The following is a 17,731-nucleotide window of genomic DNA, read 5'->3' as shown; positions in this document are numbered from 1 at the left end:
CCAAACAAGTTCAAGCTGTCCTGCAGTCCGAGGGTACAACAGTGTCAACCCGTACTATCCGTCGGCATCTGAATGAAAAGGGGCTGTATGGTAGGAGACCCAGGAAGACCCCACTTCTTACCCCGAGACATAAAAAAGCCAGGCTGGAGTTTGCCAAAACTTAACTGAAAAAGCCTAAAGTGTTTTGGAAGAATGTTCTCTGGTCAGAAGAGACAAAAGTAGAGCTTTTTGGGCAAAGGCATCAACATAGAGTTTACAGGAGAAAAAAGAGGCATTCAAAGAAAAGAACACGGTCCCTACAGTCAAACATGGCGGAGGTTCCCTGATGTTTTGGGGTTGCTTTGCTGCCTCTGGCACTGGACTGCTTGATCGTGTGCATGGCATTATGAAGTCAGAAGACTACCAACAAATTTTGCAGCATAATGTAGGGCACAGTGTGAGAAAGCTGGGTCTCCCTCAGAGGTCATGGGTCTTCCAGCGGGACAATGACCCAAAACACACTTCCAAAAGCACTAGAAAATGGTTTGAGAAAGCACTGGAGACTTCTAAAGGTGACCAGCAATGAGTCCAGACTTGAATCCCATAGAACACCTGTGGAGAGATCTAAAAATGGCAGTTTGGAGAAGGCACCCTTCTAATATCAGGGTCATGGAGCAGTTTGCCAAGGAAGAATGGTCTAAAATTCCAGCAGAGCATTGTAATAAACTCATTGATGGTTACCGGAAGCGGTTGGTCGCAGTTATTTTGGCTAAAGGTTGTGCAACCAAGTTTTAGGCTGAGGGTGCCAATACTTTTGTCTGGCCCTTTTTTGGAGTTTTGTGTGAAATGATCAATGTTTTGCTTTTTGCTTCATTCTCTTTTGTGTTTTTTCATTTAAGACAAATTAAATGAAGATAATAATACCAAAGAATGTGTTTGCAATCATTTTCAGGAAGAAACTGAGTATTATCTGACAGAATTGCAGGGGTGTCAATACTTTTGGCCACAACTGTATAGCCATATTCCACAGCGCTTTACATACATTATCATCACTGTCCCCAATGGGGCTCACAATCTAAATTCCCTTTTGGTATGTCTTTGGATATCTGTGTTCCAATGTCTTATTCTAGAGAAATCCACAATGTTTTTAAATATGTAAATTAGCTGTTAAGTTCTATGGGCCCCATACAGACCTCCCTGAAAATCCTCTTCCAGAACTTATTTAAATGAAAGAGGGTGTTCCAACTCTGAGACATGTAGATCAGGAGAGCAGACTGTCAGTCATTACATGTCTCCACTGGAAATGCCCCCTTTTATTTACAGTCAGATTCTCAGGGAGATCTATATCCGCCCCATAGATCTTAACAGCTCATTTCCATATTAAGAAAAACATATCATTTTACTCAGCTTCCTATAGCCTATATAGACGGCTTAGGATGGTTGATCCTACTGACAGATTCCCTTTAACTATTGCAGATTTCACTTTGGTCATTAAAGCAAATGTAACAGGATTAGACTTTCTATTTTCTGTAGCTCACGTGTCGGCTTTCGGCTTTACTGTATAAACTGGAATTATTGAGTCTGTCTTGACCGGGACATTGAAATATAATGGCAGAGAGAAAATTAAGAAAAAACCTTTCATTCTGGAGGGCTCAGCACCTTCATGTATTACACAGCCCAGTGATTTTAGTGGCACTTTTTAATTACTAATTTTTCTGTAATGAACCTGCCAAGAATTACTGGTGTATTGTGGGCTGCAATTTCCAGGGGCAAGTATTTTGCACCTCTTTTCCCAATAATTTTTAGCACTCCCTTCCACCAATCTATTGGGCTCTGTTGTCCTTATATTTTGCATTTTGACCTCCTATATTCATTTTTTTCTGAACTTAGTCATAAGTTTTGAAAAATAAAATATTGTTCTACTTATCCCTTCACGACCTATCACGTATAAGTACATCTTAGGTCGCCTCCCTTCCTTTGATACGGGCTCCGAGTCCGACGCTGAGCCCACATCTTTTCTGACACATGATAGCTGGTTTGATCAACTGTCATGTGCCCCTAACAGCTGAAATTGCGATCCACCTGCGGCAGCTAACATGTTAAATGCCACTGTCAATCTCTGACAGCGGCATTTAACACATGCGTGCCGGAAGCGTGTCACAAACCACACCCACGGACGCCCCTGGAGATGATGATTTCTGCTACACATAGCAAGGCTATACGTAGCACAAGCGATCAGATGATTGCAGCTTCAAGTCTTCTATGGAGACTACTGTATTGAAGCAAGTCAAAAGTGGAAAAAAAATGTTTTAAAAAATATAAAAAAAGTTTAAAGTTTATATTTCCCTAGTCAAAATAAAACAATACAAAAAAGCAAAATGGCAGCCGGAACCCTGTGTACACAGCATAAGTAACTGCGAGCGGTGATGTCATAATGGTCGACCATCTGTGATATCATAATGGCCGACCATCAGTGATGTCATAATGGCCGACCATCTGTTTTCAAACATTTTTTTTTTAAACCGTCTTTATTGAGTGTATTACAAAATATACATATAATGTCCAATAACATAACAGAAGAACATTTATGCAATATTATTAACATTAGACGGCATTTTTTCAACTATAACCCCCCGCCCCTCCCCTCCACTCCCCCGGGCAACCTCCATAACTTCGTAACACAATTTCAATCCAGTCTAACAGGGATATTACCGGCAAGCTGCTCTCTCATATACCAGTTGGTGAGCTGGAAACAACTATGTATCGCCTGGCTTGTGGAAGATGTCTGAGTATTGATAAAAGAGGACCATGTGAAATAAAAGCGGTCAGTGTCTTTTTCTTTATTAAGTAAGGCTTCTATCCAATCCATTTTGAAGAGATATGTTACTTTTGTAGTAATTAAGCTTAAAGAAGGTGTTTCATCCTGTTCCCACAAACGGAGAAAAGTTTAAAGTTCATATTTCCATAGTCAAAATAAAACAATACAAAAAAGCGATCATATATTTCATATTGCTGCATTAAGAAACTCCCAATTTATCCAAATACAAAGGCAATCTGATTGGTAAACTACGTAACGAGAAAAAAATCCAAACCGCAAATTTACGTTTTTTTGGTTCATAGCAACGGGTGATTAAAAAAATCGTATCTACCCTAAAATGCTATCACTAAAAACATCAGCTCGGCGCGCAAAATATAAGCCCTGACCCAGCCCCAGATCCCAAAAAATGGAGACGATACGGATCTCAGAAAATGGTGCAATTTTTTTTTTTATTAAACTTTGGATTTTTTTTCACCACGTAAATAAAAAACAATCTATACATGTTTGGTATCTGTCATCTCATAATGACCTGGCGAATCATAATGGCAGGTCAGATTTAGCATTTGGTGAACATGGTAAAAAAATAAAAAAAACTGTTGTGGAATTGCACTTCTATACTTCTCCAGCAGTGATGGTGGATCTGCTGGACCTCAGGGCGCTGGATGTGGAGGTTTACCGTCTTTTAGATGTCGTAGGGGAGCGGCAACAACATGTAAACACGCGGGCAGCCCTAGATAATACACGCCGGCATGATGATAAGATCCGGCGGAAGGTGGAACCTCTTCTCTTTTTCTCCTTTTTTACATTTTCTGGGCTTTCTTGCTCTGCATTTGGATTTATTGCAGATTTTCTTTTCTCGATGTCTGATGCTTGGGTACACTCTGGATGGGACTTTGAATTCTCATTGTTCATCGTGATGGTAGCGATGGTGCAGAGTTTAGAAAGCCTTTCAGAGGATGACGTAAAATTTTGGAAGTCAAGGTCCTTGTCCTCACTTGTGTCCTCTTCTTTCTCTGAGACCATAAGCATGTCTCTATGAGCGTGATTGATAAAGAGGCTGGTGTCCACATTTGATACAAGATGAGGAATATACATCGGCTTCTGATTTAGAAGATTGTCAAAATCTATTTTTTTCATGAATGGATGATCCTTAATCTCAAATGCTCCACCTGTCCCAAGTCTTTGCTCAGGATTTTTTTTGAGCAGGTCAGTGATGAGGTTCTTAGCCTCACGGGGTGGACAGCGTTTGTAATTCCAAGGTATTTTTCCCATGACAATCATTCTTTTAAGCTCAGGTATGAAATCCGTATCAAATGGTAAAGATCCAACCAGAAATTCATGGAGGATGATCCCCATTGACCACCAGTCAACAGGTCTTCCGTAGTCTTTCATTAGGATGACCTCTGGGGCCATGTAATTCAGGGTACCACAATTCTCAAGGTCCTTGAACTCTCTGGAGATGTCCTTCACTGATTGCTTATAGTTGTTGGTTTTTGGTATCATGACACCAATTTTTGAAAGTCCAAAATCGGCGACTTTAACGTGCCCAGCAGTTGTAATCAGTAGGTTGTACGGTTTCAGGTCTCGGTGCACCACACCATAGCTGTGCAGGTATTCCACAGCAAGAACTGTTTCTGCAAAGTACAGACGGGCCAAGGGGATAGATAAACGGCCCTTGGTGCTTAGAAGGGACCCACAGTCTCCACCTCCAACATACTCCATGACCATACACAGGTGAGATCTAGTAGGGAAGGAGCAGAGCATGGAGACCACAAAGGGACAATCAGCGAAGGTCATGATGTCCCTCTCCAGAAAGGCCGCTTCCACGTGTTTTTCAGTTTCCAGGTTCTTCTTCGCCATTTTCTTCATAGCGAAGATCTGCTGTGAGTATTTGTGCTGCACTAAGTAGACAGCCCCAAAACATCCGCCGCTGATCAGTTTCTGTGGTCAGATCGCTGCTCAGCCCCGCCTGACTCGTGTTAGGGTCCGGGGATTCCAGGGGGACATTTTCCCCATCTTTGTACTCGCCTTGTGGTGTCTCCAGGCGTTCCGGGGAGCGGGCCGGACCTTCCAGCACATACAGGACTTTTTCGGCCAGTTCTTTAACAAAAGCCAAATCTCCATCTTGAGATTTTTCTTCAGCCTGCTGTAGTAATGTCCTGATGTTCCGGGTTAAATCTGTCAGATACTCTGAGGTAAGACGGTCTTGGTGGTATTTGGTCAGGCAGTCCTGCACTAGCTCCACCACCAGCTGGTGAGTGAAGCCGAGGACGCCATCGGGTGGTAGAAGCGTAATGTCAGAGCAATGGGTGTAAATAATCTCCAATAATCCTTCTACCTGAAGCTTGTCTAGAAGAAATTCAGCCATAGCGAAAAATTGCAAATGCACTCAGTCACTAGGGAGCCAAAATGGCAGCCGGAACCCTGTGTACACAGCATAAGTAACTGCGAGCGGTGATGTCATAATGGTCGACCATCTGTGATATCATAATGGCTGACCATCTGTGATGTCATAATGGCCGACCATCAGTGATGTCATAATGGCCGACCATATGTTTTCAAACATTTTTTTTTTTTTAAACCGTCTTTATTGAGTGTATTACAAAATATACATATAATGTCCAATAACATAACAGAAGAACATTTATGCAATATTATTAACATTAGACGGCATTTTTTCAACTATAACCCCCCCGCCCCTCCCCCTCCACTCCCCCGGGCAAACTCCATAACTTCGTAACACAATTTCATTCCAGTCTAACAGGGATATTACCAGCAAGCTGCTCTCTCATATACCAGTTGGTGAGCTGGAAACAACTATGTATCGCCTGGCTTGTGGAAGATGTCTGAGTATTGATAAAAGAGGACCATGTGAAAAAAAAGCGGTCAGTGTCTTTTTCTTTATTAAGTAAGGTCTCTATCCAATCCATTTTGAAGAGATATGTTACTTTTGTAGTAATTAAGCTTAAAGAAGGTGTTGCATCCTGTGCCAACAAACGGAGAATGCTTTTACGTGTGGCTGCCGCCCATATGAACAAGATGCGGCACTGCTGGACAGAAAGCCTCACCAACTGGTCCTGTGCGAGAATATTAAATATGGCCCACTCTGGGGAGAGAGAGATAGATATGCCAGAATCCCACACCTCGCTTTTTATTGGGCAGTCCCAAAGGCAATGGAAAATATCAGCTGGAGAGTGTAGGCATTTAGGGCAGGGATAGTCCCCTGAGGGGGACATTTTAGACTTGACCTCCGGGGAGAAGTATGCTCTATGAAATATCATAAGAGACATGGTTATGTAACTGTCATATGGTAATTTAGAGTTAATACGCATAGTGGCTTTCAAAAGGTCATTTACCCGACAGTTCGTTAATTGAGCAACCCATTTTCCAGGGCCTGGTGAAGAGTCTGACCAATGTATAGAAGGCTTAATGATTTATATATAAGACTCATAGAATAAGTTCCCATTTGGGCTTTAATGGATATTAAATTTAGAGGGTGTGTTCTAGCATCATCCGGTAAAATTGTCTACTGTAAGGATTGGGTATTTGAAAACCATGTCCTCTAAGGTAAGAAGGCATTGATTATTTGTTAACGTATCTCGGACCAGTCTACACCCATTGTTTCCAAGCACCTTGTAAATGAGAGCTGACTTGCCTTGTAGAAAAGAGGGGTTACCTTGAAAGGGAAGAAACATCGAGATGTGGGGGTCAAGACCGCTAACTCGTCTAGCTTGACGCCATCCCAAGATTACCGACCATAATAGAGGATTATCTCTAACCTCCACTGGAATTTCAGCATTTCGTAGGTGAAGCAATGCTGGGAGGCTGAAGGGTCTACACATGGCCTCATCTATTGGGGTATTAGTGAAGCGATTAAAGGCGTATATCCAATCAAGGGAATGGCGAAAAGCAGCCGCTATACTGTAGAGGCGTAAATTTGGGAGATTAAGTCCACCCAAAGATTTGGTTTGCTGTAGCTTAAAAACACTAATTCTAGAGCCCCCTTCTGAGCCCCAAATAAATTGGCAGAAGGCTCGTGTCAGTAGCCTATCATCAGCTTTAGAAAGTAGAACCGGGAGCGTCTGTAAAGGAAAGAGTATTTTAGGGAAAGAGATCATATATTAGATGGGCTTTACCTGCAAAGGATAATTTAATGGATTTCCAGGATTGAATTTCTTGTATAACTACAGAAATAAGAGGCTGAACATTTAATTTATAGATATCATGAGGATTTGATGGTAGGTCAATGCCAAGATAAGGTAAAGAATTTCTCCTCCACTGAAAAGGAAAAGGGAATGGCCACCGTTTCTGAGCAATTTTAAAAATAGCTAAAGCATGAGATTTATTAAAGTTTATACGAAATCCCGAAACTGCTCCAAATTCATTAAAGGCGTCCATTATAGAGGAAATGGATTCCTTAGGATTGGATATCATGAGTAAGATATCATCAGCAAATGCCAACGTTTTAAGTGTATGGTGACCGACCCCTATGCCCCCAAAGGAAGGGATCATCTCCAGATATCTTAGTAAAGGATCAAGGGCAATATTAAACAACAAACGTGACAGAGGACAGCCCTGCCTCGTCCCCCTGAAGATGGAAAAAGGGGTTGACTGGATACTTTCAAACATTTTTATTGGATTAAAGTGGACCTTTTAACCAAATTTATCATGGTTAGAGGGCTGTCCACTACTTGGACAACCCCTTCTTGATGCTTGCCCCCGATTCAATAAAAAAACTTTACTCGCCTTCCTCAGTGGCGCCGTTCCCACTGTGTCAGCACTCACGGTCCTGGAGTTCTTCTGCGGTTGTTGTGACACGTGCCTCCAGCACCCAAAATTTGTCATGGTTAGAGGGTTGTCCACTGCTTGGACAACCCCTTCTTGATGTTTGGCCCCGAGTAAATAAAAAAAACTTTACTCGCCTCCCTCGGTGGCGCTGTTCCCGTGGTGTCAGCACTTGCGGTCCTGGAGTTCTTCTGTGGTTGTTGTGACACGTGCCTCCAGCACCCAATCTGATCCGGCATCGCTGTGCCCGCCTTAGGACAAATCAAACATGAAGAGGAAGTTGGGGCTCTAGCTACTTTATCACTTGCTCTTCATGTTCAATTCAACAGGAGGCAGAGACAGTGACGTCAGCGCTGATTGGGCACTGGAGTCACGTGTCAAAACAGCACAGGAACCCTAGAGAACGGTGTTGGCATGGGAGGTGAGTATAAGCTTTTGTATTTTTTCGGGGCCAAGCATGGGGTATGAGGAGAAGTTGCCCATGTAGAAGACAACTTCTTTAACTAGACACATTATGCAATTTTGCCTCTCAGTTACGGCGATATTAGCAAAGTATTGGCACATATTAAATCAAAAAGAAAACGGTAAGTCCAAGTGGGTGTTATCAATTACTTTTCACCGGGGGCGTGTACTTCTTCTTCCTGTATGAGTTGCCCAATCATTACCAGGGAGCAGCACAGCAGAAAAAGACTGCGCCTCACCATAGCCTAGGTTTCTCAGTGTGTGAGATGTAAGGATACAGAGCTGATCTCCTGGTCTAACCTCCTGCATGATTAGACAGTGCTGGGTATAGCTCACAGAAGACACACCTTTCGGATAAGATCAATGTGTAGCTGTGTCATATTGCAAACCCTTCTATCAGCTTTCCTCCTCTTTTAGCACGGTCAGCTCTGCTCGGCTGACCCCTCACTTCTTGTCCAGAGGTAAAAGCTCAATTCTTTAAGCTCAGGATAAATAAATCTGATAATACACTGCACAATGAAATTCATAATTTTACCCATGAGTGGAATATAAATTTACCCTGATCCATTGCAATACATGTGTGTTAGTCTATTTTATGTCTGACGTTGTGTGCATGAACCAGTAGGCTCAGGATGTACAAACAGATTAAAAAAAAACATCTTTGGGGGGCGTGGCCTGGACCTCATGTAGGGAGGACGTGGAGTGAGAGAGCTCCTGCCCGGATCCGACAATAAATCCTGATTACCGGCACTGCTGACGAGTCCCACTGACCTGGAGGGCTGCAATATCTCCCTGGGCGTTTAGACAGCGGAGGATCCTTGGGCCATGTCGAACCGCAGCAGTAAAAAAGATAAGGAGACGCCGGGGCGCGCCTCTGCTACATCCAGGATGGCACCAGCAAACAACAAGTCGGCTGGTAGTGGAGCGATGGGAGCTGCTGGCAGGCTGGAACGATATGCAAGGGTGCCTCCTGCTGCTGCTCGATCGCCCAGTGCACAGACTGAGGCAGACGCTGGATGCAGCGTGGAGCTGGAGGATCATCTCTCCAGGGAGGGAACAGTGAGTAAACTGGGCCCCCCTTCAGCCCAACATGTGCAGACACAGGGGCCTGTGCTGGAGGAGGAAGGAGTGGGGGATGGGGAGCAGCCGGAGTCTGTGACTGCTGAGCCCACACTGGGAGAAATCCTCGCAGCAATTAACTCCTGCAATACCACACTGGCCACTCTAAGTAATCAAATGGAGATTGTCACCAAGGACATGGCCTGTATTAAACAAGAGCTGCGAGGGGTGACTGCCAGGGTGGGGGAACTGGAGGAGCGTGTTGGTGCGACGGAGGATAAATTGCCACCAATAACACGGGAGCTGGGAAAAGCCACGCAAAATATTACAATACTGCTGAACAAGGTGGATGATTTAGAGAACCGCTCCCGTAGAAGTAATCTGCGACTGGTGGGGGTTCCGGAGAGGACGGAGGGGACTGACTCACTTGGCTTTTTTGAAAAATGGCTAATGGACACCTTTGGTAAAGATGTTTTGTCCCCATTCTTTACTATTGAGAGAGCACACAGGGTCCCTACGCGTGCCCCCCCGCCGGGAGCACCCCCGCGTCCCATCTTGCTTAAGCTCCTACACTTTAAAGATAGAGATGCTATCCTGCGCAGATCCAGAGACATTAAGGAACTTGCTATTAATGGGAGGAAAGTCTCCATTTTCCCTGATTTTTCCCTGGAGGTGCAGCGTAAAAGGGCGCAATTTATTGAGATTAAAAAACGCCTACGTGACTTACAGGTGACATATTCCATGATGTACCCTGCTAGACTGCGGATTGATGTGAATGGAGAAACGCACTTTTTTGATACGGCGGGAATGGCGCTGTCCTGGCTGGATATTAATGAGAGGTCCATGAGGAGGAAGAATACTTGAAGTTCTCCCTTTTTTCGCCACCAGGTGTTGTTACTCCTTTTTGTCTAGGACGCTATGCTGGTATAATTACTACTGTTCATTCCATTTCGGATTCAGGGCGGGAGCTGACCGGATTGCTGTGGACACTCGTTACAGTGACAAGCTGTGGACCCTTCTCCCTGCATGGACTCTGGGCGAGTTTTCTAGCCCTGATTCTCTCTATTTGAGAGAAATGTGCAAGTTACACTTGTGTTTGGGGGTAGGGGCGCTGTGCACTGGTGTGCAGTGCTCCCTCTCCCTCCTTTGTTTTTTTCGTTTGTTGTTGTATTCCCTAATTGTTCTGTGGGATGTGATGTGCGTCAGCCGTGTCGCCCAATTCATTGTACTGAGGGATGGTGGAGATTGCCTCTCTCCCTCGGGAGTGGAGTATGTTCCGATTTCTCATTTTTTAGTCTGCTCTTATGGCGATATCACTTAATATTGTAGCGTGGAATGTTAGGGGGCTCGGGGATGCAAATAAGAGATGTGCTATATTTACTAATATGCAGAAATTTCTCCCGGCTATCCTGTGTATGTCTGAGACCCACATGGTGAAAGATAATATTCATTGGCTAAGAAAGGGATGGGTTTCACATGAATATCATTCCACGTACTCGACCCATGCGCGGGGTGTCAGTGTGCTGGTGCACAGGTCCATCCCCTTCTCATGTACTAAATCAGTGGTTGACCCTGGGGGCAGATTTGTATGTTTGCTTTGCACGTTATACAGTATACAATTTATTTTGGTTGCCATATACATCCCCCCGCCCTATTCAGTCGAACCAGTAAAAAGAATCTTGTCTATTTTGGGTTCCTTTCCCCCTGCGCCGACTCTTCTAATAGGAGATTTTAATACATATTTGCATCCCTATTTGGATAAGTTGCATTCGGGAAACATATCAGAGGATGCAGCCTCAACCTCATTTGCTAGAACGTTAGTGGAGCTGGGTATGGTAGATCTTTGGCGTTTCCAAAACCCCACAGCCAGACAGTTTTCCTGCTACTCTAGCTCCCACCACGCTATGTCACGGATAGACCTGGCCATTGGGAATACACTCATGACCCCATATGTACGAGGGGTGGCCTACCTGCCTAGAAGTGTATCTGATCACTCGCCGCTACATGTCACACTTTCATGGGGACACCCCCTCACCCTATCTAGACCTATCTGGAAGCTTAATCCCTTCTGGATCCAGCTTATAGGGGGATCTTTGCATGATGCCATTCTAGAATATTTTCAACTTAATGAGTACTCTGCATCATCACACATAGTCTGGGATTCCATGAAAGCCTATGTCAGGGGCTTATATATTAGAGAAATATGCACACGGAAAAGCCAAAATAGACGCTACACCCAGAGTCTGATCCAGGAGGTGTCTGTTGCGGAGGCTGCGGTGATACTCAACCCGACAGAGGAAACTAAAAAAGCTTTGGAGAAGGCACAGGGGTCGCTCAGGGAAAACCTCATGTCGGCGGCAGCAAATAAACGTTATTTCCTCAAACAAAAATATTTTATAGAGGGGGAGGGAGTAGGACATTTATTGGCCACGGTCATTAGAGCACAGGACGGATCTTCATATATCAATAGGCTAAAAACGGACTCGGGTGGTCCTGTGACAGACAGTGCGGACATAGTGAGTGAGATAAGGAGGTATTATATGCGACTATACACATCAGATTGCAGTCTCACGGAGACTGAGATTGAGCAGTACCTGGATGCTCTCTCTCTCCCTGCATTGGCTGATAGCGATAGGGATTCATTGGATCGGGACATCCTGTTGGAGGAGTTGGAGGAGGCGCTTGGTCAGATGCAAAATGAAAAGGCTCCAGGAATGGATGGCCTGCCTGGCGAGTTTTACAAAACCTATGCACCCTTACTGCTACCTAAGCTACTTAAGGTATTTGAAGAGGCTGAAAGGCAGAGGGTCCTCCCGCCATCTATGAGGGAAGCTTTGATAGTTTTAATATTAAAGCCCGGAAAGGATCCAGAGGTTCCGGATTCATATCGCCCGATTTCCCTATTATCAACAGATGTTAAATTATTGGCCAAGGTACTCGCCAATAGGATGTCCCGAGTTATCTCATCTGTTATACAGAAGGATCAGACGGGATTTATCCCAGGCAGAGCCACATCTATGAACCTTAGGAAACTATACTTGGGGATTCAACATAGTTCTGGGGAGTTGGGGGGAAGAGCAATTTTGTCCTTAGACGCCGCTAAGGCGTTCGATAGTTTGGAGTGGGGTTTTTTGTGGGCGGTACTTCGGAAAATGGGCTTTGGACACAGATTTATAAATTGGGTGAGGCTGTTGTATGGCTCGCCGGTGGCGAAGGTTGGGGCTAATGGCAGGGTCTCTGAGTCTTTTCCTCTTGGGAGAGGTACTAGACAGGGGTGCCCGCTCTCGCCCTTGCTATTTGCTACTGCGGTGGAGCCATTGGCAGTTGCAATTGGGAAGTCCAGAGAAATAATGGGATTCAGATGTGGAACTGTGGAGTTGAGGATATCATTGTACGCGGATGATTTACTTCTATATTTAGATAAGGTACATTCCTCGATTTTGCCGGCAATGGAGGTCATTTGAGAATTTGGGCTGAGGTCTGGTCTTCGGATTAATTGGTCCAAATCAGCTTTAATGCCGATAGACCCTCTCCCGGCGGATTTCTCAGATTTGCAGATACCGGTCCCTGTAGTTCGGAGGTTTAAGTATCTGGGTATAATTGTTAGTCCTGCCCCGAAGGATTTTCGGGCTCTGAATCTGGAGCCCCTGTTGCAGCGATTTAGAGCAAAAGTACATACTTGGTGTCGCCTGCCGTTGTCGAATATTGGTAGATCTAACTTAATCAAAATGGTAATGATGCCACAATTATTATATTTGATACATAATTCTCCGGTGTGGATCTGTAGGGACTTTTTTGCAAAAATAAATACATTATTCCGGGAATTAATTTGGAAGAAAAAACAGGCTAGGATTCGCTTGGAGATACTGCAGCGAGGGAAGGAGGAGGGAGGATTGGCGGTGCCAAACCCATTCATATACTTTATAGCCTCCCAGATGCAACATCTTAAGGGTTGGGGTAGAGACGGGGCGTGTGACAATGGTGGTGATATTGTGAGGGAAGGATCGGTATGGAAATATCCAGGGTGCCGGTTGGAGGTGGGAAGACGGCAGATAAATGGGGCACGATACCCCACGTTGGCTATGATTTTCAAGGTGTGGGATAGGGGTAAGTCTCTTTTGAAGATAAATGGGCCTACGGAATTGTGGCCATTGTGGCGAAATCCGGATTTGCAAGAGATCAAAAAGCTGGTGGGGTTCGGAAGATGGGAAGATAAAGGGATTTATCTGGTGTCACAAATTTTGCAAAATAATACTCTTAAGAGTTTTGAACAATTGAGAACAGAATTTCACCTCCCGCACGTCTTCTTTTATCAGTACTTACAGCTAAGACATGCATTGGAAAAACAGAGAAGGACAAATCCGGTGATAGTGACACATAATCAAACACTACATATGCTACTTACATCTGAGTCTTCTAGGGGACTTATCTCTGAATTATATAAAAGATTATTACCTGCCCATCTGGAGACATATCCACTGACTGCTGCTAAGAATAAGTGGGAACGGGACGTTGGCCCCCTGACGGAGGACCAGTGGTCCGATATTCTAGAACAGGTCCCTAAAATGGCGGTTTCTGAGTGCCAGCGGCTTTCGCAAATATATCTCATTCACAGGGTATATAAAACACCCAGCTTATTATTTAAAATGGGACTTAGGCCCAATACACAATGTGTTAGGTGTGGGCAGGATGATGCCCACTTGATGCATGTTATGTGGGAGTGCGGGCACATTGGGGATTTCTGGAGGCAGACCCTGGGACTCATAGCCCAAGTATACCATATCACAATACGACCGTCACCTCGTCTATGTTTGTTGAATTTGTGGGAGGAGGGGGTTGACCCGGACTCTGCAGTGGCCCTGGGAATAGCACGCATCCTGTATCAGGCAAGAAAGATACTTGCATATCATTGGTTGGATCCTATGCCACCAACATTGTCAGAGCTTAAAAATAAACTAAATAATGTCATCAGATTGGAAAGGGGGGCTTATTTAAAAAGAAATGCATTAAGAAAGTTTTACAAAATTTGGCAGCCATGGATGGAGTCACCGGGTCTCCCCTCGGGCGCACTGGTACGGGATGCGATGTTGGACCAGTTGCTGTTGTGCTTGCGATGAGGGGATGCTTGGGGGGTGAAAATAAAGTCTAGTGCCCTTTGTGGCGAAGTAGATTTTGAGTGGCGCGGTGGGAGGGAGCTGGGGTGGATTGGACCTGATATCCGTGGGGGGCGGGGGGGCGCGAAATATGATGCGGAGTGGCGCGGCTGGCGGGGATGGTTTTCCCGCTGAAATGAGGCACTGATGTATAATTTTGATTTTTGTTTATTTGTGGAGCCATGTTGTTTATAGGCTCAATTTTATGCAAATATCTGTGTTTTGAGATTTCTTCTTTTTATTTATTCTTACACAGGAAGAGTTTTACCCTTTAAATAATATTTGCTCTCAATGTAAATTTTACTTGCTATATAAGATGTCATATTCTTTCTGTATTGATTCCTGAATGTTTAATAAAAAAGATCTGATTCAAAAAAAAAAAACATCTTTGTGACTTAAGATTTGTGATTTTACTCAAAGGCTGTTTATATTTGTAGCCAACTTAACAGAAATGGAGCAATCAACTGAGCTTCTCCTATGCACCATTTTATGGGGCACTTACTATTATTTTATTTGAGGGGAAAAAAATAGATCACAATGGCTGCCCCTATGTTTCTTTTGCTTGACTTTATTATGTAGCTACCATAGGAAAAAAAACAATAAAACCTGCAGTTTCTAATTGATGAGTAAATTATTTGATATACGGTACATACTGGAAGAAAAGCTTTTTTTGTTGTTGTCATTAAAGCGGAGGATTAATGCACAACTTCAGAGAAGTCTCCGTCATCATGCACAATGAATTTCCCATGCATTTTACTACCCAATTAGGGGATAATAAACTCTGCTTGTAAATATGGTGAATTTTCTTTTAATGAATATCTCCCATTGATTCTCAAGAGTAAACCAGAAAATCAGTAAAACTTCCAGGCGGTTCTCTGTGTTCCATCCACATGTTCCATTCTCTTGTGTCCTGTCCACGTGTTCCATTCTCTGTGTTCCGTCCACGTGTTCCATTCTCTGTGTTCCGTCCACGTGTTTCATTTTCTGTGTTCCGTCCACGTGTTCCATTCTCTTTGTTCCGTCCACGTGTTCCAATCTCTTTGTTCTGTCCACGTGTTCCATTCTCTTTGTTCCGTCCACGTGTTCCATTCTCTTTGTTCCGTCCACGTGTTCCATTCTCTGTGTTCCGTCCACGTGTTCCATTCTCTTTGTTCCGTCCACGTGTTCCATTCTCTTTGTTCCGTCCACGTGTTCCATTCTTTTTGTTTCGTCCACGTGTTCCATTCTCTATGTTCTGTCCACATGTTCCATTCTCTGTGTTCAGTCCACATGTTCCATTCTCTTTGTTCCGTCCACGTGTTCCATTTTCTTTGTCCCGTTCACGTGTTCCATTATTTTTGTTCCGTCCACATGTTCCATTCTCTGTTTTCCGTCCACATGTTCCATTCTCTTTGTTCCGTCCACGTGTTCCATTCTCTGTGTTCCATCCACGTGTTCCATTCTCTGGTACTCCGTCTACGTTTTCCATTCTCTTTGTTCCGTTCACGTGGTCCATTCTCGGTGTTATGTCCACGTGTTCCATTCTCTGTGTTCCGTCCACGTGTTCCATTCTCTGTGTTCCATCCACATGTTCCATTCTTTTTGTTTCGTCCACTCGTTTCATTCTCTCTGTTCTAGCCACGTGTTCCATTCTCTGTGTTCTGTCCACGTGTTCCATTCTCTGTGTTCCGTCCACTTGTTCCATTCCCTGTGTTCCATCCACGGCAATTCTCATCTCTTCTATTTCATTATGTGAAGCGTTTCAACTCGCTAATGTAATTTCTCCATGAAGGAAGCAAATTATAATATTTGTAGCATTTTTTAAATATTTTGGTATTACTGTAGAAGCTGACCACATAGTTCCCCCTTCCAGACATATTGAGCTACAATGAAGGCCCAGTCTTTTTCCTTTACTCAGCTGAAATATTCAGCCTTGGGACACAGAGCTTAACATATAGAAAAAGGATTTTAAGTTGGCAAAGTTTATGTTGAGAATTCTTTTCTCTTAAGTAATTATTAGAAAATATTTTCTCTAAATCAGTGTTTTTTTGTTTTTTTTAAATGATGACACAAATGTATTGTTTTTAAAGGGAATCTGTCAGTAGGATAACCTCTTATAAGCCATCTGTATGGACATGTAGGTCATAGGTAGCTGAAAAAAATACCTATTATTATTAAGCTTTTGCATATACAGTTGTGGCCAAAAGTATTGACACCCCTGCAATTCTGTCAGATAATACTCAGTTTCTTCCTGAAAATGATTGCAAACACAAATTCTTTGGTATTATTATCTTCATTTAATTTGTCTTAAATTAAAAAAACACAAAAGAGAATGAAGCAAAAAGCAAAACATTGATCATTTCACACAAAACTCCAAAAAAGGGCCAGACAAAAGTATTGGCACCCTCAGCCTAATACTTGGTTGCACAACCTTTAGCCAAAATAACTGCGACCAACCGCTTCCAGTAACCATCAATGAGTTTATTACAATGCTCTGCTGGAATTTTAGACCATTCTTCCTTGGCAAACTGCTCCAGGTCCCTGATATTTGAAGGGTGCCTTCTCCAAACTGCCATTTTTAGATATCTCCACAGGTATCTCCAACTTTGAATTTTTATGCCCTTAAATCACAGAGATACGGCACACAAAAAACTTGATAACTAACATTTCCCACATGTTTACTTTACATCAGCACAATTTTGGAACCAAAATTTTTTTTTGTTAGGAAGTTATAAGGGTTAAAATTTGACCAGCGATTTCTCATTTTTACAACACCATTTTATTTTTAGGACCACATCACATTTGAAGCCACTTTGAAGGGTCTATATGATAGAAAATACCCAAAAGTGACACCATTCTAAAAACTGCACCCCTTAAGGTGTTCAAAACCACATTCAAGAAATTTATTAACCCTTTAGGTGCGTCACAGGAATTTTTTTGAATATTTAAAAAAAAAAATGAACATCTAACTTTTTTTCACAAAAAAAATACTTCAGGTTCAATTTTTTTTATTTTACCAAGGGTAACAGGAGAAATTGGACTGCAAAAGTTATTGTGCAATTTGTCCTGAGTACGCTGATACCTGATATGTGGGGGGGAACGACTGTTTCGGCGCATGGCAGAGCTCAGAATGGAAGGAGCGCCGTTTGACTTTTTCAATGCAAAATTGGCTGGAATTCAGATCGGACACCATGTCACGTTTGGAGAGTCCCTGATTTACCTAAACAGTGGAAACCCCCTACAAGTGACCCCATTTTGGAAACTAGACCCCCCAAGGAACTTATCTAGATATGTGGTGAGAACTTTGAACCCACAAGGGCTTTACAGAAGTTTATAACGTACAGCGGTACAATTAAAAAATCATATTTTTTCCACAAAAATGATCTTTTCACCCTCAATTCTTATTTTTCCAAGGGTAACAGGACCCTAAAAGTTATTGTGCAATTTGTCCTGAGTATGCTGATACCCCACATGTGGGGGTAAACCACTATTTGGG

At 43.3% G+C, this 17,731-nt stretch overlaps 1 protein-coding gene and 1 pseudogene across 1 annotated transcript in view; both read right to left on the bottom strand.

Moving 5' to 3' along the window:
* LOC141097310 (cell cycle control protein 50C-like) overlaps positions 1–17,731 on the bottom strand; it is an 88,838-nt gene that overhangs the window by 31,166 nt on the left and 39,941 nt on the right. The gene's annotated exons all lie outside the window — the stretch shown is intronic.
* On the bottom strand, positions 2,309–4,921 carry LOC141097277 (microtubule-associated serine/threonine-protein kinase 3 pseudogene; annotated as a pseudogene).

Source organism: Dendrobates tinctorius, unplaced genomic scaffold (genome assembly GCF_039654945.1).
Source record: "Dendrobates tinctorius isolate UK_male_01 unplaced genomic scaffold, ASM3965494v1 ptg000084l, whole genome shotgun sequence".
In the NCBI taxonomy this organism is placed as follows: Eukaryota; Metazoa; Chordata; class Amphibia; order Anura; family Dendrobatidae; genus Dendrobates; species Dendrobates tinctorius.
This window is presented reverse-complemented; position numbering and strand designations above follow the sequence as displayed.